Genomic DNA, 25,888 nt, shown 5'->3' on the forward strand with positions numbered 1-25,888 from the left:
GTATTAGAATAACATGACAAAACTTCATGAAGCAGATTCCATCATCATCATCATCATGTGTAGCAGCGCAAGATGCTGCTCTGGGGAGCACCCAAGGCTTTTGAGGGCCTTGGTGCTTGGTGGGAGACACACAAGACTATATCTTGTGGCCTGATGGGAGAGTGCTAAAAGCAGAAGCACTCTGAGGGTTTGAAGGTTAGATCTCGAGGCAGCAAAGCGTTACAGCAATGAATAAAACAACAGACAAGTATAGTAGCGAGATGCAGAAGGAAGGCCAGATGCAGAAGAAGATCTTCTGGGATTCAGCCTTCTCTGCCTTTTATTCCTTCTCATACAATTCACAACAGGCTGGGGTTTTCCATTCTCTGATCTTGTTTACAATACTAAACCATGAGTCAATAGTCTGCGTAATAGGGAAATTTCCAAGAGGAAGCTGAGACTCACACTGGCTGTAACCAGCCGGCTTTCTAGCTAAACCACAATCACATTCCTAGATATGATTCTCTATAACATCGCCTTGTTGACAGGCTACAGAGCCTCAGACTCAGCATGTCACCAAGGCCGCACAGGTTTGCTCTGTGCATGTGCAAAGTGTGCTTTGCTTTATTGCCAACATACTAAGGCTAAGGCTAGTGCCTGTGTAGATAACCACTACAATCATGCAATTTCTATCCAAGGCACAGGACCCCCCCTTTCTGAAAAAAATAACCCAAACAAAGGACATCTCTTTTTGAGTCATTCTAGCATTCACATATACAAGTGACTATAACACAGATTGCTAACATGTAGGGTTGATCCATGGATGCTGCCCTGAAATTCAAGAGTTCCAGCAGAGACTGAATCTTTGGAAAGACTGAATCTTTGGAGATCTTTGGACTGAATCTTTGGGAAGGCTCACTTTCCAAAGATGGGGCTATTGTGTCTTCAAAACATAGCATCTGAGGCAGTCACTTCAGGTAGATAATTATCAACTGGTGGCAACTGCTGTCCCACTGCGCCTTGCATGCCAGTATGGCCACCTCATCTGCTCTTCCCCATGATTGGGTACAAAGAGAGAATTTGTTCTCCTTGGAGAGCTATGTTTGAAAAGGAGAAAAAATGAATGTATGGAAGAGATCTGAGACTCTCCAGCCCTCTGCTCTCCTCCATAATTCCTCTTCCACACGCTACCCACACCTTCTCTTCCACATGCATCAAATGCAGTGTGCTGAGAAAAATGGAGGTCACATGTGACATCAAGTACCCAAATGCCTTGGATCACCCTGATTCTGCATCCCTTACTTAAATTCATCTTCTTTTTCCCCCTGTCCTTCATATCTGCAAAAGTTATTTCTCCTTTTTAGTCCAAGCTCTGAATTCCTTCTTTGTAATGAGGACACTTCTTTCACTTTGATTGTTGCAAGTTGCAACCACACCTGCTCTTAGGCTTTCATTTCTGAGACCTTATGCCTGTCACCTTGAATGACAATTCCGGTTTTAGGATTGTACATATTTTTTCCTAGAACGCTTTCCATGCCCATTTATGCCATGTGACCCTCACCAATCTAGCTTGAAGATAATTTGTGGCATAGTGAGTTAGGTAATTTAGTTCTAAGCAAAATCTGGTGAAAAGGGAAAAAAGTAATAATTCTGCTGGGTTGCACAAGAATCCCTGTGCTGCTCTTCTAATCTCAGGAAACCAATGTTCTGCTATTTGACAAATGGGAATTGACATTGGGGGGCTTGCAGATTTCAGGTAGGCTGACACCTGAAAAATCCTTCATCTGGAAAATTTAACTTCTTCCAAAAAGTTATTTTCAAGGAGATTGTGCAGCGCAATACTATCTTGCACTGGAACAGGCAGACCAGGAGGCCTGTACTGTATCCAGCGCAAGATTGGGGCCAGAAGCAGCTCCGGTGGAGACAAGGGGAAACTCTTCCCCTTACCCCTCGGTAAGCCACCACAGCCCCAATGGGTCTCCTCAGACTTGTACCACCTCAGGAGGTGGCATAAGTTAGAGGAGAACAAAGCGGCTTGCAGCCGCTCCGCGTTGCTCGGGGAACAGGGTTGGGATCTGGCATAACAGCCTGATCCCAGCCCCACCTCCTAATCCCTACCCACTCACCCACACCTGGGACCGCCCTCTGCCTGTGCTCTGTCCGTCCCCCCTGCCCCGGAATGCCTTCCTCCCGTCTCCTCCCTGCCCTCCCCAGAGCCTTGCCTTGGCCAAGCTCGGCTGACATAACTCCTCCTCTTCCTCAAGTTGGCGCAGAGGCTGGATGCAGCCTTTGCTGGCCAGTGTACATCCCTGCACTGGCCCAGCCAACTCCTGATGAGGCACAAACGTGCTTTACAGAACGTTGGCGACCCTCCTGGGCTGGCACAAGTCCCTTGCGCTGGCCTAAACAAAAGTTAGGATTGCGCCCTTAATGTCCAGGAAAGTTCATGTGGGAGAAGACAATCCTTGAAATAGACTGATACAAAGCTATATACAGTTTGTGTCTGGAAGCAAACCAGGAGCAAATGCAGTTTTAATGTGGTATTTTATAACAATGACTATTTTAATAACATCTACTATGTCACATGAATTGTGACATATAGCATTTAACATGTTTAGGTATAATACATTCTTTTAATACAGTTATCTTTAACTCACAACCCACAAATCTGTCACAGCCTGATCCTGATCGAAAGTGGGTTGTGCCAGTGGCAGTTATCATGAGCATGTTGTTTGTTTAGGGCTTCTTTTTTCCCCTTTTTCTTTATGAAGGACAGAAAGACATGAAAAAACAGGATGAAAAAGGAGGAGGATACAACTCCTTTATCTTTAACATTTAGTCAGAAGAGGGAATTGTTACACCTCGGTGTTATGCAGTAATGAGAAGCTGCACTGTCCAAACTCCCTCTCCTGTTGGAACCTAATCCCCCTTTGCATGTGGTTATCCTAAAGAGAGCAGAAAAATGGAATGCAAAATTAAGGTGGGTCCTATGACAATCAAGACGACCCTCCCTTGAGGGCCATGTAATCTGTTTATTGCCCTTAGCGTAATCAAGTGGCCATAAACCCATATAACCACGTGACACCCCTCAGGTCTTTCAAATTCCAGTTACCAATCACTCTTTAACCGTAGAGCTTCCAATCCTGGTAGCCAGGCCAAATTTGGGGAACCCTCCCCTGAACTGTGCTCCAGCCTAAGCCCCCCTTGGATGCAGCTTGAACCTTGGAGCAGGCTCCGAGTACTGGGTCTCCAGGTTCCACTTAATTCCAGTTAGTTACACTGGATTAATTCCAGTTAGTTACACTGGACTAACTGGATTAATTCCAGTTAGTCACACTGGATTAACTCCCACAACCAGTCCCCTTCACTTCACCAGTCCCAATAATCCAGTCAGTTGTGAAAGGATTTATTGAATATAGATTTAAAGAATAGTTATACAGACAGCACTGCATCAGTCAAAGGTTTTAGAATTTAGGACAGAGCATACCAATACAATACAACACTCAGCACTAATAAAACAATAAAGAGATAACTCCTAACTCTATCTATCACTCACTAAAGTCTTAGATTTCCAAAGTCCAGTCTAACCCATCCTTGCTGCAGTCAAGGCAGGTCCCTCTTGTCAGAATGGTCAAAGCTCAGGCCCCTTTAAGCCAGAGGCAAAGCTAGAACAAAGAAAAGCTATTTTCCCTCACCTTTATAGGTCTCCTAACTCATCCACCAATCAGAACTCGGTTCCAGCCGAACATTCTAGGGGTGGACTTGGTGCAAGCCTTCTTACTCATGGTGGAATCCCCCCTCCCAACCTGAGAAGTTCACAGCTGTACCCTGTTGTTAATCAGGTTGGCCTTGGAACCCACTTGGTAATTTGGTACGGTATCTGAGGGCCCTGTGAAGCGGCCTCCTCCACAGTTCTCTCAGGCCTGGTATGCACTAATTAGAAGTTGGTTACAGCTGGGGCCTTGTACTCGGGCCTAACAACATGGCTACAAGCAGAAACTTTCCTTGTTCAGATGTTACCTGATCATCAATATTCACTTTTCTGTCACAGGTCCCATACTGCAAGTTGGGCATAAAGGTGGGACTTGGTTTCAAAATGCTAAAGATAGCAATTTAGTTGATTAAAAAAAAAAAAAAAGGTCAAAAGCACTGAGAACCAGGAATTGTAACTGCTCATGGTTGAAATATGTATCGCTTCCTTCCTTCCCCTTCATGTTATTCCCTGTTGTTGTTAAAAGGCAACATTTTTGGCCATCATTATTATGAAATATAGCTTGCAAATGTACAGGTAATCCCTGATGAAGGTGCAGAAGCTAGAGCAGCACTGAGAATGGTTTTCAGGAACTAGGGGGTCCATGGGACTATAAACTAAAGCACTAATCTTAATCCTTCACCCATCTGTTATTTACCCTCCTCCTACCCATGTTACTCTGCATTCCATGGTCTTCCCTCTCTCAATCCTTTTTCTAAAATTTCCCTTCTCATCACAGTTTTCTTTGGCAAAATATTTCAAAGTCTTTTGAAATCCTCAGAAGGAGAAACAAGCTTCTAAACCCATCTTTGCAATCCTATCTTCATGATATGATGGCAGATCTTCACCCATGTTTTGGCGGGTGGCTCACTGCTAATGGCATGGAAGCTAGTAAGCTCTGTGCTGACAGCAGACCGACCACTAGAGCAGGTAAGGTGGCAGTGTGGGTGGATCAGGGACAGGTAAGGTGGCAGTGGGGTGGATGGGGCAGATCGGGGCAAGAATTGGACTGGGCCAGAGGTAGGTCACGGGCAGATCTGGGCAGCAGCAACATTCACAAGATTCAGAGTCCCAGTCCTAAGTCTAACATACTCCTTTGAACCGGACACATTTATGCCTGCAAAATAGCTGGTTCTTATTTTCAACTTTAGCTCTCTAAACCATAATTTTTATAGATGACATTGTAAATATTATTACAACTGCTATTAACAACCATATCCCTTGATGGAAAGGAATATAGAAAAACAGAATTCATTGCTTTTAGCTTACCCCCAGCATGAGACTAACCTCTAAGTTTTTCCTGAGTCTTCTGAACAGCTGTTTGCCTTTGGCCACGTCTTTTAACAGAATTCCTTTGGGCACTTTAAGAGAAATTTCAGATCCCTCTTGGTCATGACGAGTTCTTTCTGATACTGCAGACTTTGGTCTTCGGTAACGACACCTTTTAGCATATAAACTTAGCCTGGATACTGAACGTTTTATTTTTGGTACAGACTCTTTGGTTGTCCTGGTCCATTTGGGCTCTTCAAGCCAACTCACCCTTCTCACACTGGATGCTGCCCTCTTCCCTTTAAGGTGCATAATGGATGTGTTCAGGAATTCCTGAAGGTCCTGTGTGTGTGCTTGAGGGCTTTCTTTGTCGTAATTGTTTATGGATTCTTTAAGCCATTCCTTCACATCCTGCCTAGATGCTTCATGACATATTTCATGGAGGTTTTGTACAGAGTCATCAAGCCATTTCTTCACATCCTGTTTGGAAAATCTAGGATTTTCCTCTCGGAGGCTTGTGAGGTTTTCTTGAAGCCATTCTAGTACTTTCTGTCTAGATCCTTCCTCTTGGAGTCTCTCCATGGAAGTCTGAAGCCATTCCTGCACATCCGATATAGAATCATCAAGACTCACCTCACTAAGGTTGTCTTTAGTTGCTTCAAGCCATTCCTGTAAACTTACTGTGGATGTTTCAAGACCTTGTTCTTCAAGATACTTTATGGATGCCTCAATCCATCCTTTCACATCATGTCTGGAAGCTTCCGGACATTCCTTGTTAAGGTTTCTCATGGATGCTTCAAGCCATTCGTGCAAGCTCTGTTTAGTTACAGCACTATCTGCTTCTTTCATGGATGTGTCAATCCACGATTTCACATTGAGTCTAGATACTTCCTTTTGGATATTTTCAATGGATTCTTCAAGCCATTCCTGAGCAGTAGACCGTTCAGGACTTTCCTCTTGGAGGCTCATAACGGATGCTTTCAGGAATTCCTGCAGGTTCTGTGGGGATTCTTCAGGACCTTTTTCTCTGAGGTGATTTATGGATGTTTCAAGCCATTCTCTCACATCTTCTCTGGCTTCTTCAGAACATTCCTCCTCAATAGTTTGTAAGGATCTTTTAAGCCATTCTTGCACGTTCTGTCTGGGGGCTTCAGCATCCTCATCAGAGAGTTCAGCATCCTCATCTATGAGTTGTCTAAAGGATGCCTGAATCCATTTTGCCACATTCAGAATGGATGTTCCACGACTTATCCCTTCAGACAATTCCTGCAAAGTCTGTTCTGCTGTTTCATGATCTTCTCCTAGGAGATTTCTCATAGATGCTTTAGACATCATCAACACACTTTTTCGGACTGCTTCATGACTTTCTTGTTGGGGGGTCTGGATGCTTTTTATGGACACTTCAAGCCATTTATTCACATCCTGTTTGGATTCTTTAGGATCTCTTTTTTTGAGGCTGCTTATGGATTCTTCAAGCCGTTCCTGCAGATTTTCTTTGGAGGTTGCAGGACCTTCTTCATTGTAGCGTTCCATGGACGTTTGAAGCTGTCCTAGCACTTCCTCTCTAGGTGCTTCAGAAGCTTCCCCTTTCAATTTATCTAAAGATTCTTCAAGCCATTTATTATTTAGGCTATCTTTGAACATTTTACTCACTACCTGTGTCACCTCTTCCGTTTCTTGTGCTTGCATGTGAACCCCTGGGAGTTCATGACTTTCCTCTAGGAGGCTTTGCTGGGGTGCTTCAGGCAACGTCAGCATATTCTGTTGCAATGCCTCATCACTTTCCTGTTGGAGGTTCTGGGTACTTTCTGTGGGTGCTTCAAGACATTCTTGCACTGTTGGTGGACATGTTTCAGGACCTTCCACATCCACGTCCTGCCCGGATGCTTCAGGACCTTCCACATCCATGTCCTGCCTGGATGCTTCAGGACCTTCCACTTCCACGTCCTGCCTGGATGCTTCAGGACCTTCAACTTCCACGTCCTTCCTGGATGCTTCAGGACCTAACACATCCACGTCCTGCCTGGATGCTTCAGGACCTTCCACTTCCATGTCCTGCCTGGATGCTTCAGGACCTTCAACTTCCACGTCCTGCCTGGATGCTTCAGGACCTAACACATCCACGTCCTGCCTGGATGCTTCAGGACCTTTCTCTTCAAGGTTTTCCAGGGATTCATCAAGATATTCCTGCAGGTTCTGCCTGGAGGCTTTAAGACCTTCCTCACTAAGGTTTTTCAAGGGTGCTTGAAGACTTTCCAACACATCCTCTTTGGATGCTTCAGAACCATCCCTTTTCAATTTCTCAACAGATGCCCCAAGCAATCCATTGTTTAGGTCGTCTCTGGGCGACTGTTTCTGGGCAGGATGTTTCTGGGTAACCTGTTTCGAAATTTCTTGAACTACTTCAGATCCTTGCATAGTGCTTTCTGACATTCCAGGTCTAAAATTTGCACTTGTTTGCCATACATACAAATAGCTTCTTTCGCCTGCTCTATTCATTTGTGATCCCAAGTGGTCCACATCTACTTCATATATACAGGAACCATAACTGTTCTCCTTCAGTTCTTCTGCTTGCCTAGGAAGATCAATTATTTCAATATGGATCTGGAACAATGTCTTGAGCAAAACAATTCAATTAACCTTAAATAAAATTTTCTTAAAGCACTAAGTGGAATTTTATTCCACAAGCCTGGAGTATGGCCTGCATTACAGTGGCGCCTCGCATAACGAAATTAATCTGTTCCACAAGTCCTTTCGTTGTGCGAGTTTTTCGTTTTGCGAAGCGCGTTTTCCCATAGGAATGCATTGAAATTTAATTAATGCGTTCCTATGGGCAAGAAAAGTCAGAACAAAGTCAAATTTGGTTTACAAAGTGTTTATTAAGTGCTCTTTAAAGGCATACATACTGTACTGAGGATTTCAAAAACGGGGGGATGCTGAGTGGGGAGCTTGATTCCAATACAAGTGGGGGGGGGAGAGCAGATCTCTATACAGACCAGTGCAAAAACAGGGGAAAGGTGTGGGGGAGGGAAGATCTCTAAATAGACATCACAGCAAGACCAGTGCAAAACCCCTTGCACACAGAACCAACAGATGGAAGTGGGGGGGGGCAGATCTCCATACATACCAGTGCAAAAACAGGGGAAAGGTAAGTCAGCCCCAGTAGAGTCAAAGGGGCTCACTCCAGGGATGCGTGGATGGGAGAGAAGCCTCCCTGGGCTCACTCCCTGGGCTCCTTCCCTAGGCTCACTCCCTAGGCCAGTGATGGCTAAACTTTTAGAGACCGAGTGCCCAAACTGCAATGCAAAACCCACTTTTTTATCACAAAGTGCCAACACGGCTTACTTTCCTAGGAGTAAGCCTCATTGACTCTAATGGGGCTTACTTCTGAGTAGACATGCACAGGTGCAGGCTCCAATCCCAGGCACTCTTTCCTGGGAGTAAGCCTCAACCACTGTAATGGGGCTTACTTCTGAGTAGATATGCACAGGAGTGGGCTCCAAGGCTGCAATCCCAGCCACTCTTTCCTGGGAGTAAGCCTCATCAATTCTACTGGGGCTTACTTCTGAGTAGACACGCACAGGAGCAGACTCCAATCCAAGCTTGCAGAATGGGCAAAATTGAAAACGGAAACAAATGTGGGGCAGGTGGGGGTGAAGGGAGAGGAGGGCAGTGAGCACAGGGGGCGGAGGGAAGCAACCCGCCCTCCCAACACATAGGGGCTCAGAAAAAGCCTCAGTTTCCTTTAAAGGGACACGCCGCTTCAGCGCCCCTCCCCAGGCTGCCTGGTTCAGCGCTGTGTGCCAACAGAGACAGCACTTCGTGCCCTATCTGGCACGCGTGCCACAGGTTCGCCACCACTGCCCTAGGCTCATTCCCTGGGCTCCCTGGGCTCCTTCCCTAGGCTCACTCCCTGGGCTCACTCCCTGGGTTCCCTGGGCTCCTTCCCTAGGCTCACTCCCTAGGATGGGATGAGAGAGAGGCTGGGATGCTCCAGGCTTGCAGGGGTGGGGGGGAGGCTGCGATGCTCGAGGCTTGGGGAGAGAGAGGGCTGTGATGTTCCAGGCTTGCGGGGGGGCACAAAAACGGGCAGGAGCAAGAACGAGCAACCCCTGACAGGTACACAGGAGCCTGCTCTGTGAGTGAGTGAGTGAGGGGTGGTGAAGAGAGCGTAAGTGTGTGTGTGAGAGGGAGGGAGGGATGCTGACTGACCCGCTGCTGCGCGAGGAAACCCCAAGAACTCATCATCCTTCCTTAGGGTGAATGTGAGCATAAACCAGCATAACGATCCTCCCCCTTCCTTAGGGTGAATGTGAGCATAAACTGGCATGAAGATCCCCCCCTTAAGACAAACCAAAACAAAAACAAAAAAAAATTCGTTATGCGAAGCATAAGTCATAAAAATTCGTTGTGCGAGTTACCAAACTTCGCACAACTCTTTCGTTCTGAGGGTTTTTCGCTGCGCGGGGCATTCGTTATGCGAGGTACCACTGTATTATAATTTTGGGGAGATGTACGGAGTCACACATGTAGTTTTTGCAAATTTGTTTAAACAACTGCTGATACCATCATATTTGAACTTCATCCTCAGTAAAACTGAGCCAACTGAGGTCTAACATAATTACTAAAACATCCATGTTATTTATTACACAAATGTTTATGAGATGTTACAGAAAAATCAAACTGACAGTCCCATCCTATTGGGCTGCCTCACTGGTGGAACTAGTGTTCCGCCAGCATTGATTGCTTTCCAACATTCATAAAAGGCACTCCAGAAGCACACAGCTGCCCGAGCACTGGCATGGTGACTGGAGCCTTCTCCTACATATCAGTAGAGCAGTGTTTCTCAAACTGGGTCAGGATCCACTAGGTGGGTCACAAGCCAATTTCAGGTGGGTCCCCATTCATTTCAATATTTTATTTTTAATATATTACACTTGATGCTACCGTGGTACGTGACTGCATTTGGGGAAATGTTACAGACCTGCACTTTTAACAGGCTACTATGTATATTCTTTTAACAATGATAATATTATTATTATTATTAACAGTATTTATATACCGCTTTTCAACTAAAAGTTCACAAAGCGGTTTACAGAGAAAAATCAAATAACTAAATGGCTCCCTGTCCCAAAAGGACTCACAATCTAAAAAGATGCAAATGAATACCAGCAGACAGCCACTAGAACAGACAGTGTTGGGGTGAGGTGGGCCAGTTACTCTCCCCCTGCTAAAAAAAGGAGCACCCACTTGAAAAAGTGCCTCTTACTCAATTAGCAGGGGTTACTCCTGGGTCCCATAATAAATGGGACTTACTCCTGGGTAAGTGTGGGTAGGATTGCAGCCTAGGATAGTTAAAAATTTTCCTGCTTGACGATGTCACTTCTGGTCATTACATCACTTCTGGTGGGTCCTGACAGATTCTCTTTCTAAAAAGCGGGACCCAGTGCTAAATGTGTGAGAGCCACTGCAGTAGAGCACTGAACACGCCAATCCAGATAGGATGGCGGGAGAGACAGGACAGGGCAGAGGGAAGGTAGGGTGGGTGGAATGGGATAGCAGCAGGAGTAATGAGGATTGGGTCCAGGAAGTGGGGTGGTTTGGCAGCAGCATCATCTGCAGAATCCAAGCCCCCTTTCCAGACTCATGCAGACATGCACCAGCGACATCAAGTAGGTCCAGCTGAGCTTGGAAGTCTACCCTTGAAGGTTTAATATTTGTTCCCTTACTCAGAGGGGACCTCTGCGACTGCCCCCCCTCCCAACTGGATATAGTGCACGCCTTTTTGACACAGCTGCATTGGCAGGGAGAATGATAGGATTGGGCCCTTAGATATGGTAACTACTAAGAGTAACAATGTCTATGTCTTATTATAGAAACAAAAATTCTCTCTCATTCTTTGGAATGTTTTCATTGAATTTCAATGAATTTTGCAAGGTGGGCAAAATTAACTCATGTAAAAGTATGTGAAAGAAATTAAATGGGTAATTATAGAATACTGGAACTTGTTCATTATGTTCTGGAATGGCACATTTTAAGATGATATTCATCCTTATGCATTGTTCTCTTTAATTAAATACGTTTTTCTTTATGTATTGACTTTTGAAAACATAACAAAAATCAAGGTTCTAAAATTGAGAACAAAATGTATTATAAAAGATATTGCTACTTTTTAGTATTATGATTATTCATATATTTTCATTGTCTCCCAATATTTTCAGATAAACTAGTTTGCATTATGGCAGAACTTTGTGTTTCATTCCAGAATGATTATTCCTACGGTTTACTATTCCATAATTGGAAATAGTCAATGACCAATGTCATAGTCAAAACACATATCTCAGTGTATGTCAAAATCTCACAAACATCTGAAAGCTGAAACTCTGCAAATATCACCAGAGACACTATTATAAATATAGAGACAATAGTAGCAATGTATCTAGAGTCCACGCAGTATCTTTTGAGCCTACTGAATGAATTACTTAACACTTGCTACTGTCTTTTCAAATTGATTCATTGCTAAGAGTGCCCAAACAATAGAGTGCCCAAGTAGCAGAACTGAATTTAGAATGACAACAGTTCCAAATAGTACAAGCTTATAGCTTAAGTATAGTTAATAAGAATTAACAGTTACAGTCACATTATAAAAGACCACCAGAGATTTAACAGATACACATATAAAACAATAAAGCTATATTCCTAACTAAGCCTATCACTTACAAGGTAGCTAGCTCTAACAGTATTACTAGTTCACCTGTCCAAAGCAAGGAGAAGATGTTCTGATCTGATGATGATGATAATCTGCCTCCTCAACTAGGTACCTTTATACCTCTAGCCTGATTGATCATCCAAGCAGGAGACAGGCCTGAAAATTCCTGTTTGGGTGATGTTCTGACGTCACTGAGGCCCAAATCCTAACCAACTTTCCAGCACTGACATAGCTGAGCCAATGGGGCATGTGCGGCATCCTGTGGTTGGGTGGCACTCATGGAGGCCTCCTGAAAGTAAGGGAATGGTTGTTCCCTTACGTCTGAGCTGCATTGTCCTTATGTCAGTGCTGGAAAGTGGTGTAGGATTGTGCCCTCGGGGGCATAAATTTCCAGAGTGGGACAGAATCCTGAGGCAGATGGAGCCCTCATCTCCCATCAGCTGGAGATGTAGGTTGAATAGGTGGAATGACATGTCATGTTCTATTCCTCTTCTAACACTGGCTTTTAATATCTCAGTTCATAGGTTCTGGGTTGCCAGATGGAGTGAGTTACAACAGTGGAAGTAAGCATCCTGCAGTAGGGTGGCAGTCATGGAGGCCTCCTCAAAGGAATGTTTGTTCCCTTATCACAGAGCTGCATTGCCCTTGCCTCGCTGCTGGAAAGTTGGTTAGGATTGCCCAAGTGGTGGATCGTCAGCTGAATCATCAGTGGTGGATCATCAGCTGAAATGAATCTTCTTTATTGTAGTGACCTCGCACCTCCAGCTAGATGGAACCCTCGTGACTGCAACATCCTTGCACCTTCCCTGACTTCCTACCACTTACAGCTTCAGCTCTTTTTCTCAAAATCCAAGTCCACAAAATCAAAGTCCACTCCACAAAATGGAGTCCAACCATGGCCTAGTCTTCTTTGGTTCTCTACACTCTGCAAACCTGTGAGAAATGTTTGGTGGGCAGGAGGTCTGGTCTAGAGGGTTGAGCCTCCATTTGCCTGAAGATAACATCCGAAGGTCGCCAGTTCGAGGCCACCGGCACCGTGCGACCTTGAAGCAGCTGACAAGCTGAGCCGAGCTATTCCATCTGCTCTGAGCGTGGGAGGATGGAGGCCAGAATGTGCGACCAGATCAAGAAAGAAACATCTGAATGTTGTGGTTTCTTGAAAGATAGAAACCTTCTTTCAAATTGTAAAAATCCCTACGGGGATTTAAACTGCCTGCCTATGTAAACCGCCTTGAATAAAGTCTAAGGAGAAATCTGAGGACCAAGAAAGGCGGTATAGAAATACCTGTATCATCATCATCATCATCATCATCATCATCATCTGTTGGGCAGCTTGTGTTCCATTTCTGAAATTTTCATTGAGGAGTCTCCAATAAGTTTATTTAGGAATGGAGGAGGTTCTGGAGGGGTGGAAGGTGGAACGGGAGAGGGAAGGGGAGGATCTTGGCAGCACCAGTGTATGCTTGATTCTAACCCCATTCCCTGTCCCCTTCCCTCCCCCTTACTCTCTAGCAGCAGTAAAATAACTGGCACAAATCTGAAAAGACCCATTGAGGCAGCAGAGGCTTGCCCCAGGGTATAGGAATGAAAGTTCCCTTATCTTGAGACCTCTGAAACCGATCCCTGCAGAATGCAGCACACTCCTTTGGTGCAGCTGCATTGGCAGTGGGAGAGTTAGTTAGGATTTGGTCTTGATACAGGGACTTCAAAGTCTCAAACATTGTAAATGCTGTAATTGAGGCTTATACTGTGAATCTGATTGTCTTCTCAAGTTTCTATATTACTGTATATACTGAGAAACCAGTTGTGAAAGCCAAAAGGAGCTGTTACGATTTAAGAGCTCTGAAAAATTAAGGTACTCTTTTTTTTTTTTTAAGCTATTCATTAAGAACAGCAAAGTACATGAAGTATAAGCAAAACTTAATTAGAATCTGTCCTTGCCAAATACTTTGCTGGGGGGATCATAATTTTTTTTCTATTACTCATATCAAATTAACATAGGACAAATGATCTCCAAGTCTATTTGCCCCTCGCAATATTTAAATAAAGACAAACCAAGTCAAGAAACTCGAATCAGGTTTGAGTTGTACAACATGGGACAAAATCATACTGGACACATTTTTTCCTAATATTTTGAGTAGCTTGTAAGTATCATGTGACTTCATATTTTAAAAATGTAACTTTTGCTAGATAGCAAGTGGTAGATAATTCTAAAATCATTCCAAAACATCATTTTGATGATGATATGGTGTAGTGGTTTGGGAGGTGGACTTAGACCTGGATGATCCAGGATCAAATCCCCCCTCAGCCACAAAGCTTCCTGGGTGACCTTGGGCCAGTCAGTTTCTCTCAGCCTCACCTATCTCACAGGGTTGCTGTGAGGACAAGAAGGAGGGGAGGAGCAGCTGTGTAAACTTTCCTGAGCTATTTGGAGGAAGGGCAGTATAAAAATGTGAAAAATAAATAAAATAAGTCTTTCTCTTAAGAGATGGAATGTAAGCATTACATTTGGGCTAAGGTGCACAGCCAGCCTGCAGATGAGATGGGGTGAAGCAACTGCCTCAGGTGGTGGATGAGAGCAGGCCTCATCCTGCTGATGCCATTGTCACCATGCCATATTCTACTTGGCACCCTGCCATTTCAAAAGGTAGGGAGGGATGACATAGGGAAAGAAGAAGAGACTGGTGCCAACCATTTTGAACAAGAGGCAGTAGAGTTAGAGTAGCTCTTTTCCCCATGTTCTCCCTCCTTTACCAACTCTATCTGTATCTTTTGAAATACTAGGAAGTGAGAGCCAAGACAAAGAGGAGGAACAGGAACTGTCAGCTTCATGAACAAGAGGAGCAGGTAAGGTGTGGAGAGTCAGTAGGGCTGGTAGGGCTTGGGGAGCATTGCAATGGTAGGAGAAATCAGTGAAACTGTTGCAGGTCTAAGGGTGGGCCTGGAGGTGACAGCAGGGGAGTTGGGGGGCTGGGGAGAGATCAGCAGGGCAAAAAAAAATTTGTACCGCATACTTTGTACATTGCAGGGAGGAGAACGTTGGGCTTCATTGTCTTAGATGCCAGGGAAACTTGAAGAAGAAGAGGGGAACATACAACCAAAACATTTCCATCATTTGTCAACACTTACAATGTAGCCTGTAACTCAGAGTTTCTGAACTCCTCTTGCAGTTGATTTATTCTTATCTGAAGACACTTAAAAGTCAAAACATACATATGTTAAAAGTGAATAACAAACACTTGGCATGTATCCCTCTCTCACACATTTCTAAAGCTGTTTCAGATTCTCTAACTCTTGTTCCCATGATAAGAAACACCTTTCATGATGTTAGATCAACTTGCGATCTAACAACATGGGGTATATTTTCACACAACTTAGTATGGATAGCCAAGGGAGCAATCATCTCAGGGTGTCTCTTCCACTTCAGACATAATAATGTGAATGATTTATTTATTGCCAGAGACAAAACAGTTTTCAACTTTTTGTTGAAAAGTGGTATATGAATATTCTAATCAAATAAATAAATCTAGTCACAAGCAGACAATTTGACTTTAGAAGAAATTTAACTCTATCATTAGAGGTGGTAACAAAATAAAAACACATAACACTGTTTCTGCACCAGTGGTGTCACTAGGGGGTACAGGGGGTGCAGACTGATCAGGTGACACCCTCATTGGGGGGGGTGACACAACTCGTGGCCACAATTGTGAAAGTCATGGTATTTTCAAATGATACCTTCATGTTATATATCATTCAGTGGGTAATTTAATACATAATGAAACAAACCACAAAGAAATATTGTGTTCTATCAAAAGTTAATATAACCAGAAAAGGAAAACACAACTACCTTATGTAACAAAAAGTGGATTTTCTTAACTCAAAACTAACCAATGAGACTGATTGTTCCAAAAGTCAATGAGGCGTTACTGTGACACAGCAGGGAACCAATAAGGTGTTAGTAGGAGTCAGCTCTCATTTCTATGTATCAGAGCTAATATGAGAACTCTTATTCAGTTGTGTGAGTGCCATAGATTTGGCCACTGGTTTTTTTCTCGTTGGCTACTGAAGTGTTGGGTGGCCTATTTAATAAATGAATAAATAGATAAAATTGATGAGAGTGACACCAGCCCTAGTGATTTCACTGCATTTAGGCTCCTCGTATGATATTGTAATTTATTGTAGATACTCATCTATAAGGTGAACAATTTCTGCAAATAAATCAAGTGTAAATCATCTCCTCGCCTTATCTGTGGGTCACTCAGGGGTCAGGGGTGTTTAGGTACATGGAAGCAGCCAGGAGAACCCCCAGAGGAGAGCAAGAAGACAATGCAGAGATAATTACAGGGCAGTTAGTCTCCAGGGAAACATGGTTGCAAGCTGCAAACAAAATTAATCTTTTCACTCCTCCTGAGAAAAAAGTAAGCCAGGGCTCAACATTTCCATTTAAATCAAAAACACCTCCTTCTCTTTGGCAGGATTACACCTGACCCTTCTGCACCCTTCTTCCATTTTGCAAATGTTTGGCAGAGGTCTGGTTTTTAAAGCACCAGTATATAATCCTCATTTCCATCTGAAACAAAGTTCAAGGCTACAATTCAACGCACCATTACTGACAAATAACACCCATGGAAAGCAATGGGTCTACGTCTGAGTAAATCAGGTTGCAGTTATGTGTAGCTGTGCTTGCTCATGCTCACTCCTTGTTGCTTGTCTCTCCACTGTGAAATGAATTGCACACTTCCTGTTACGTATTATATGTTGTATATTATATGTTGAACCTCTAGCTTAACACATCAGGCACCTTACAGAAGAATTTGATTAATGGTTCTACTGGAATATGGTTTACAGTGCACTTACTCTGATAGTGTTTACAAAAAGGTTGTGAAGACCAGTGAATGAAAAGTGAATGAATAAAAAAGTATCTTATGATCTTTTACTATATTTTTAATAAATAGAGACTGTACAGTTCTTAGGTAATAATTACTGGTAGGTTATTTTTCAGGATCTGGACTCAGGTAAAATCAGACAAAATTATAATCAGACACCACCACCCCCCCCCCCCGGATAACCCCCAACATAGAAAATTCCATGATTTTTGACTCAAAACCTGCCCTCGACTTATCTGTGAGAGTGACTTATACTTGATTGTCTGCGGTATTCTGTCTGGTCTGGTATAGCAGGAGGTCCATAATGGGGGTAATGCAGTGAGGTCATACACCAGGAGATGCAAACCCTGGTGGCACCTCTGTTCTGGACTTCTCATTTTTGTAAACAGCAAAAAAAAAGGAAAAGAAAAAATCCTGAAATCTGTGAAAAAATAAAACCATTCTGTGTGGGTTTTACCCTGCACATGCCTAATCCCATCTGATCTTGGAAGCTAAGCAGGGTCAGGCCTGGTTAGTATTTGGATGGGAGACCGCCTGGGAATACCGGGTGCTGTAGGCTTATACTATAGTCTTTCGAGACTGAAGGTTGCCAACCATGGGTAATGACTAAGGCTGCACCTGCTACACTATATCACCTATATCAACTATCTAGTACAATTTAAAGCAATTATAATTTATAATTATAATGTAAATTTTATATAAAAACACATAACATTGCTTTCTGTACTTTTAATTTTGGAAAACATCAAAATCTGTTAAAAAATAACTCCCACCTCAATATGTTTCCCTTGTTCTATCAAAGCTTTTCTTGTTTCTATTAGATGCTGTTGTTCCTGCAACACAAATAAAATACATCATGACTGAGGAAACAAAAGTCCATATTTTATGTTAAGTAAATTATGCTATTCATATAATCAGTGTGTGATAATTTATTTGCAAAAATATGGGAACACAATCAGTTCCAGGTTTCAGTGACCTGGGAATCATTCTACTGGCAAGGATGAAATGAGGAGCTGCAATGTGAGTCTTGAATTATTCCCTCCTACCCTTCTCATTGGTGATCGACCATTGGAAGCACCCCGTTTTATGTTGGATGCTCACATTGCTGACTGGCGGGTGGCCAGCAGTGAAGCCTGTGCCAGCATGACTTGACTTGTACTCTATTGCCACTGGTTCAAAGTGGTTTATGAGTTCCAGGTGGACCCTTGCAAGTGCCCTAGACCTGTGCCCAATTTGGCCTCATCTGTGGTGTCAGTCATGTGTGCCCAAAGAAAATATTAAGAGCCCAATCCTAACTGTCCACTGGCAACATTCCTCTTCTGTTGGCACTGACTGCCATAAAGCAGCCAGCGCTAGTCATTAAAAGCAGTCAGCACTGCAGTACTCAGCACATACCAGAGATGCTGTCAGGAAGGCCAGTGCCTTCCCGCCTGCATCACTGGCTCTCTCAGCACCCACCGGAGAAGGTAAATCAGTGGGAGAGGCAAGGGGGGTGGGAGAATGGGGGTAGGGAGGGAGCATAACTGGGTGAGGAGAGGGTGGAGATAGGTAGATTGGGTCTGGGAAAGAGACGGATTTGGCGGCAGTGGCAGCTGCTGAATCCTAGCCCCCTTCCCAGTCCTGATCCCATGTTGCAGATCCATGCAGACCTGCACCAGTTATTTAGCCAGCACAGGTCTGCGTACACCCCCCTGAGCCACAGAGAATTACCCCTGAGTAAGGAAACGTTTGTTCCCTTGCTCAGAGGAGACCCTTGCAACTATGCCCCCCATAGTAAAAAGCAGTGGTAGCCATTTTGGCACCACTGCATCGGCGGGGGTCGGGGTTGGGGGTTGGAGGAAGAACAGAATTGGGCTCTAACTCTCCTATTAATTTCAATGGAGGTAAATGGAATCAAACACAAATACGTTTCTAGAGCTCAGTGATTATACTTATATCCTAACTTTATCTCGCTTTATTATGTGCTCGCTTTGGCAGCATATATACTAAAATTGGAATGATGCAAAGAAGATTAGCTTGGCCCCTGCGCAAGGATGACATGCAAATTCATGAAGCATTCCATATTATCTCAAGAGATTTCAAAATATTTTTAAAAAATCAGATGAATCAGATTTTAACACTCTTTAATTATTCAGAGAAGACGAAAGTGACACTGATATTACTAACAGTTTGACTGAAAAATTAAACCTAATTTGCTATTCTTAAAGGAATTCACTTTTTTCATTATAATTTTTCAGTACCTTGAAAATTCTCTTCCTTCTTTCTTCTACCTTCTTTTCCTGGAATCAAATGAAAGGAAACATGATAAGAACAGTTATTATCACTATCATAATAGCAGAGGAAAATAAACTATAGGTTTCAGAAGTCTTCATTTTGGGAAAACAATAGCCTGGTAACGTATTCATGTTCCTCACTCAACAACTGTAATATCAAATGAAAGACTCATAGACTCCTTTGATGTTACCCAGGCTCACAAGCACAATACTGTTCAATGGAGTCAGTCCATACATTTAAATGAATGTCAACAAGGATTGAAAAATCAAGTATAATATATGTATGAGCAATCTTTAGAATAATAACTAACAAGGAATGATAGGATTTCCCTATATCCAATTTATTTTCTCTGTCTTTTGATCCTCAAGCCCTCAATAAAGCCTGCAACAATAACTAATTACAACTGAAAATAAGATCACCAATTAAAAAAGAACGAAATAGTAAGAAGAGCCAAAATGGCTCACTGAGCCAAAATGGCTCACTCCAGAAACCATGGTTTGTCAGGTCAGGAATATCAAGAAGCTCCAATGAGGAATACCAATAAGCTCCAATAATACCAATAAGGGGAGGAATACCCTTTCTCCCCTTACATGTCTCATTTCACAGAAGACTTCCTGGTTTATTGAACCACAGTTCGTTATAATGCCCATACTGGGATTTAAGCACATTCTACAAATTAGGACTGCAAACCATCCTAGGGCCCAATCCTATCCAACTTTCTGGCACCGGTGCAGCTGCAGTGCAGCCCCAAGCTAAGGAAACAAATGTTCCCATACCTTGAGGAGACCTCTGTGACTGCCTCCCTAACATAGGAAGCAGTGCATACCCCATTAGCATAGCAGCACCAGCACTGGAAAATTGGATAGGATTGGGCCCTTAATCTGTAGAGAGAGAATTTAAACCATTTCACGGTTCAGATGTCATGACAAGTCGGTTAAACAAAGGACAAAGGAGGGCTGCTCAAGATGATCCACCACCCAACTATTTCCACTGTCCCTCAATTCTGATACCCACTTGTTACCCACCCATTACTGTTGTTATCATGTGTGCATCCTGTACTGTGCACCATCATGCATGTACCACCAACATCACCCAGAATGAGTCTCATTGTCTTCCTGCTCCTGCTCTGCCACTGTGTCTTGTAACATGTCTCAACTGAGTGAACCCTTGAAGTAGAACCCTTTTGCTCCCAGCATTATCTCTGCCAGCTATTTTGCAAGACCTTGTGGCAGAGTTGCAGTAGGAGGAGGAAAGCTCCACTGTCTCCATCCTCCTCTTGCACACTCTCTGAAGAAGGAATAGCTAGGTCGAACAGCCAGAGCATGGGGCTGAAATAGTGATGGGATGGATCCAGACCACAGTGACAGGAACATTGCATCCTGGACACCTGTGGCTTGGTCAAATGCATCTCAGAATTGGACATTTGCATCTGTTCTTTTTGTATCCCAGACATTTGTGTCCCAATATATGTATATTTATACTAGATGTACTTTGAATTTTTCAAACACAAAGGTAGGTTTAGGGTTGAGATAACAGGCTTAGGATATATAGTCTGGATTTTGCTGCCTTGCCAGTTATAGTTTGTTGCCCAGTTATAGTGGGATGCAAATGACTAGGACACCAAAAAAAACCAGACATGAATAACCAGGGATGTCAATGACCAGGACGAATTTGACCAGATACCCGAGTACCTCAGATCACACATGCATCAGAGTGTCTGGGGCCTTCCTGAACCCCACACCCTTCCCAATCTGGATAGGATAGGATTTGGAAGATGGAATGGACTCTGCCTTGAATCAGAGGCAGGCAGGCAGGGAAGCAGGCAGATTCCATTGCAGCCTGCATGACTGCCAGATGATACTGGAAAAAGCTCACAAGAGGCAATGCTGCAATTAAAATCGAGAGAGCTGAGTGAGTCCCTTCCTGGTTCAAGTAGGAACATGGGAGCATTCACGGCCTTGAGGTGGGGTAGGAGGAGGAGACACTCATTCTTTCGGTTTAAGAGAACACCCCCCCCCCCGCACTGAACTGAGTTATTTTAAAAATGAGTCCACGCAAATTGCATTTCTGGTATTAATTTTTCAGTTGCACTATTTCAAAAATGGGTAAAATAAGACCATGCAAATCGAGAGTTACCAGTACATAGTAAACCATTTCATACCATTCTCCAAATTAAGTGGAAGAGTTTATATCAATTGAGATAAAAATTACATTTCTGCTTACATTTATGAATGGTCAGTAGTGGACTTCCCTAGCCCCATGGCAAAGGTCCACGATGGTGCCCCCCGTGGGATGCCACTGCCCTCCACATGCACATCCAACCCCCCTCCACTAACCTGGAGTGCACAGTGCCTTGCGCCACTCCAGGACACATCAGGGAAGCCTCCTGCAGGTTCCCCGATGCTTTAAACTGTGCTTCTGGAAAACTGGAAGCACAGTTTCTGACCCTGTTGGGAGCCTTAGAGAGGATTCTGTGGGGTCCTAAAGACGTGTGAGGCTCTGCACCCGGGGCATTTGCCCCATCAAGTGAATGGCAGGTCTGCTACTGTGAATAGTATCCAAGCATCTGGAAAGGTGTCTGTTTGCTTTTCCCTTTCATTCAAATGAAGTCATTGTCATTGTTTCAGTGATTTTACAAGTTCTAGCCAACTCATGTCTTACTAACAGCATATTGCAATTCCTCCAATTAGTTATCCCAACTAATACCATACTTGCCACAAATATATTCCAAATGGGTTCATAGTTTTGCATCCTATTATGACCTTGCAGGTAACTCAGGAACACCAAGAGTGGGTCAAAAGGAATTTTGTATCCAAGAACCATTTAAATGGTGCTATGAATTTTTTTCCAGTACAAAACTGCCTTGGGATATGACCATCAAATGGGCCAAAAATTTGTACTATTCCAAGCACATCTCGAACACTGAACTGAAACATCACCATATATCGTATTGAGGGAGCAATCTTAACCCACTTTCAAGCACCGACATAAGGGTAATGCAGCTCCAAGGTAAGGGAACAAACATTCTCTGAGGAGGACTCCATGAGTGCCACCCAACTGCAGGATGTAGCACACGTCCCACTGGCACTGCTATGCCAGTACTGGAAAATTGGTTGGGTCTTAGATGTATAAGGCAGTGGTTTTCAAACTGGGGTGTTGCAACATCATAGCCTAAAGGCCCTGGCCTCTGCCCCCTTAAGAGGCAGGGGCAGCGAGGAGGCAGGGAGGAGGCAGTGACGCAATCCCCAGGATCGTGTCACTAACAGAGCTGTAGGGACTGGGATGCAGTCATCAGTCCCTGCAGCAGCTGTCCTGGAGTGCAGGAGCTCTGCATGAGTGTCTGCAGGGCTCCCTAGCTCATCAGAAGTGAAAGTGGAACGATCATGCTCTTGGTTTTGCGGAAGTGGAGCGCGATTGCTCCACTTTCACTTCTGACAAGTTGGGGAGCCCTGCAGACACTCATGCTGGGCTGCGCAGGGCTCCCTGCACCCCTGACAGCCTACTGCAAGGACTGGTAAGTGCATCCCAGTCCCTGCAGCCCCCCTTAGTGAGGTGATCCTGAGGATCACTTCACTGCCTTCCCCCCACCCCAACCAAGACTTACTGCGGTTCAAACTCTCCCCGAGAGTTTGAAAACCGCTGGTATAAGGGTAAGCTACCACAGGCAAATTGATATTTTCTTTTGTATTTAGACATAGGAACATGGCCAGATCCCATTTAAATATGAATTGCCAAGTTTATCAGATAAAGAAAAACTTGAAAAAAGCATCCAATTTAAATCTAAATTTATCAAGGGTATTATCAACTATCATTATCAAAATTAAAATATTATCAAAATTAAAATATTAATTTTCATTTATGTCTAAACAAGGAATACAGTTAGCCACCAAGCGAAAACTAGTCATTAATGTGCACAATACCTTGGACTTTCTTAAGAATTCATACTCCAAGCATGGTCCAGTCATTGCAGGGCTTGAAAGATGATAACACCTGACAGAATCAGAGACCAGAGCAGAACCACAGCAAACGAGTCCATTGTGTACCACATTTCTCCTTAGACATTCCGAATGTCTGAGAAGCTCACAGTCTTGTAACTGAGGGCACTGAGAATAAAGCAAAATAATTACACATATTTTAAAAACAAACAACAAACTTCAGCTTCTAGAAGCATGCTGCATCATTGTCGAGCAACTGAAACATTACTAAATTTCCCCAAGCCAATGTGTTGGCCCAGGCCCTGCTACATCTTGCAGGGGAATTTTGGCTGTTGGACGTCTCCTTGGAGTAAGCGGACATTTGTCCCATTGCTCCAGGGTAATCTCCAGCAGTCACAATTGGCCAACTTGAACCTGCACCAGTAATATTGCTGGTGCTAATCCATGTTGATCTGTGTCAGCGGATCAGGCCTGGGAAGGGGGACAGGATACAGCACAAGCTGGTGTTGCCGATCCCACTGCCTCAACCTGATCCAACCATCCCCTTCCCCATCGCTGCTCATCCCCCACCCTGTTCCACCCTCTCATCACCCTCCCCCTGCTCCTGCACCAGACATCTGGTGGGTTCTCTCATTCTCATTAACCTTTATTAGGCATAGACATAAATACAAGTAAGCAAACAAAGAACAGAAATGACCTGCCCCTAACAAGGGGGTTTACAGCTCATATATTAACAGCTCTATGAGGAACAGCAGATTTAACTTTGCATCTCTGCAATATAAAGATAATCAGCAAACTGAGTAATAATTGACTTATCAGAAAGAAGGGAATGCAAAGTTGCATCATTGTGGATCGATCCACCTTTTGGAGTACCTTTGCACTTGATTAACTTGTGAACTGGTCTCCAGTGCCAGTAAAGATTTCACTCTCTAGATAATTTACTCGTATGGGGACAAGAAATTGTTTCCCCCAGAATTATTCATGATGGCACATTATTCGACATGCTACCATACTCTCATCCTCCAAAAAACCCTTTGCCTTTCGATCAAGCTAAGATGTCCACTTAACAGGACATCCATCACATTTTGAGGGCTTAATAGATGTTATGGACAGATCTTGGAAGTGAACTGATTGGGATGGCAAAGCCAACCTCAGTAAAAGGGGTAGATGGTCACTATCTAAATCAGGGAGTACCTGAAGGCTTTCCACCCAGAGAAGTAAATCATTGCAGACCAAGATGTAATCAATAGTGCTACACCTTGCTCATGCCATAAAAGTAAATTCCCCTTGATGATTCTTAGGCATGGCCCCATTCAGAATATTGAGGGTGAATCTTTTAGCCATAGCTAGCAGCTGAGAACCAGCAAAACTTGCTTTACTATCCTTAGAAAGAAGTGGAAAGTGCAAGTTAATTTGTTTGTCGCCTTGGTCCACCTCATGCCTGTCAGCCTTCCCTTTTGAGGGATGTCAATTTGAGCCAGTACAGATGTTAAAATCTCCCCCAAAAGAACCTTATCTGCCAGATTATCTAAGGTTAGATCTTCAACATACTGTTCCAAGTCAGTCCAAGTCTTATTAATACAGACTTTTGTTTGTTGAGGAGTGAGATAAATATTGCTTCTGAGTAAATAGGGTTGCAACTATGTGTAGCTGCACTTACAGTAATCCCTTGTTGCTTGTCTCTCTGCTGTGAATTGAATTGCACACTCCCAGTTATGTGTTATAAGTTGTTTGTTATATGTTGAGCCTCAGGCACCTTAAAGAAGGATTTATTTAATGGTTCTCCTGCAGGGGTTCCCAACCTTTTTCACTTGCATATCCCTTGGCAGCCCATTTCCATAAATTGTACCCCTCATATTAGCTTAATGTTTGTAATTAATAATATAAGCTTTCATCTCCTCCATACGAAAACCCATACTTCGTGTATTCATCACAGTATTTTCTCTTTTTGTCTGCTTGAAGAACAGAAGACTCTGCCTTTGCACTGTTTTGCACCAGAAGTGACCTGAGAGATTTTTGGTGACAGATCACTTTCCATATTATGTTTCAGCTTTTTTACTGTGCTGGTTTTCAATCACTGATTGATACATGAATTGATAACCAAAAATTAGCTGTTGGTGGGGCTTTCATAGCCAACTAGCTACCTCCTTTTCTGCCTTGCTGGCCCTGCAAGGCATTCTGGAGCACTACTTTCCTTTTTCTGCCATTATTGAATTCTTTATTTATTATTCAATTCTTTTTCAGGCACCCCTAAAGGTCCTGTCAAGTGCCCCTGGAAGTACATGAACCCCAGGTTAGGAACCACTGTTCTACTGGTATGTTGTTAACGGTGCACTTACTCTGATTGTGTTTACAAAAAGGTTGTGAAGACCAGAATTTAAAAAGTTAAAGAATAAAAATGTATTTTTATCTTATGATCTTTTACTGTATTTTTAATAAAATAGAGACTGTATAGTTCTTAGGTAACAATTACTGGTAGGTTATTTTTCAGGATCTGGCCTCAGGTAAAATCAGACAAAACTATAGTCAGATACCCCCCTACGTTTAACCCCCAACTTATCTGAGGGTCATAGAAAACTCATGATTTTGGCTCAAGAACCTGCCCTCGACTTACTTGTGAGCGACTTATGGGCGAGTGTCTGCAGTATTTAAGAGTAGGGTATCTCAATGGACACATAAGGTATTCCCCAGTCAGTTTCTACTGCTTAGAGTCCTCAAGAGAATACAATGAATTCCTAACTGTATTGTCCATTTTTTAGTATCTTTATGACAACTACATTTACAGTTCAATCCTACACATGCCTATTTAGGTCCCATTATGGTCAATAGGGCTTGCTCCCAGGGAAGCATGGATAGGATTACAGCTGTGGTAGGCCTTCAAGCAGTCAAAATTTTGTCTCTAACCTCTTCATGCTGATCCTTTATATTCTTTTGCTTCTTGATCTTGATCACATCTTCTAGCTCCATATCTTTCAACATAGTTTTCACACACCTCTGAGGGTAGTGTAGGCTGCAAGAAATAATAGTTAAAAATGCTGCAGAATGAGGAAAATTAATGCTGAAGAGGGATTTTTAAAAAAATCTT

At 43.4% G+C, this 25,888-nt stretch overlaps 1 non-coding gene and 1 pseudogene across 1 annotated transcript; both read left to right on the top strand.

Annotated features, from left to right (window-relative positions):
• The first annotated feature begins 17,034 nt into the window (after positions 1-17,034).
• Positions 17,035-17,153, top strand: LOC136654944 (5S ribosomal RNA; annotated as a pseudogene).
• Positions 17,154-18,555: 1,402 nt separating this feature from the next.
• Positions 18,556-18,662, top strand: LOC136654877 (U6 spliceosomal RNA). Its single transcript, XR_010794623.1, has one exon. It is a non-coding gene; the product is annotated as a U6 spliceosomal RNA (small nuclear RNA).
• Positions 18,663-25,888: the final 7,226 nt, after the last annotated feature.

Source organism: Tiliqua scincoides, chromosome 5, assembly GCF_035046505.1.
Source record: "Tiliqua scincoides isolate rTilSci1 chromosome 5, rTilSci1.hap2, whole genome shotgun sequence".
NCBI lineage: Eukaryota > Metazoa > Chordata > Lepidosauria > Squamata > Scincidae > Tiliqua > Tiliqua scincoides.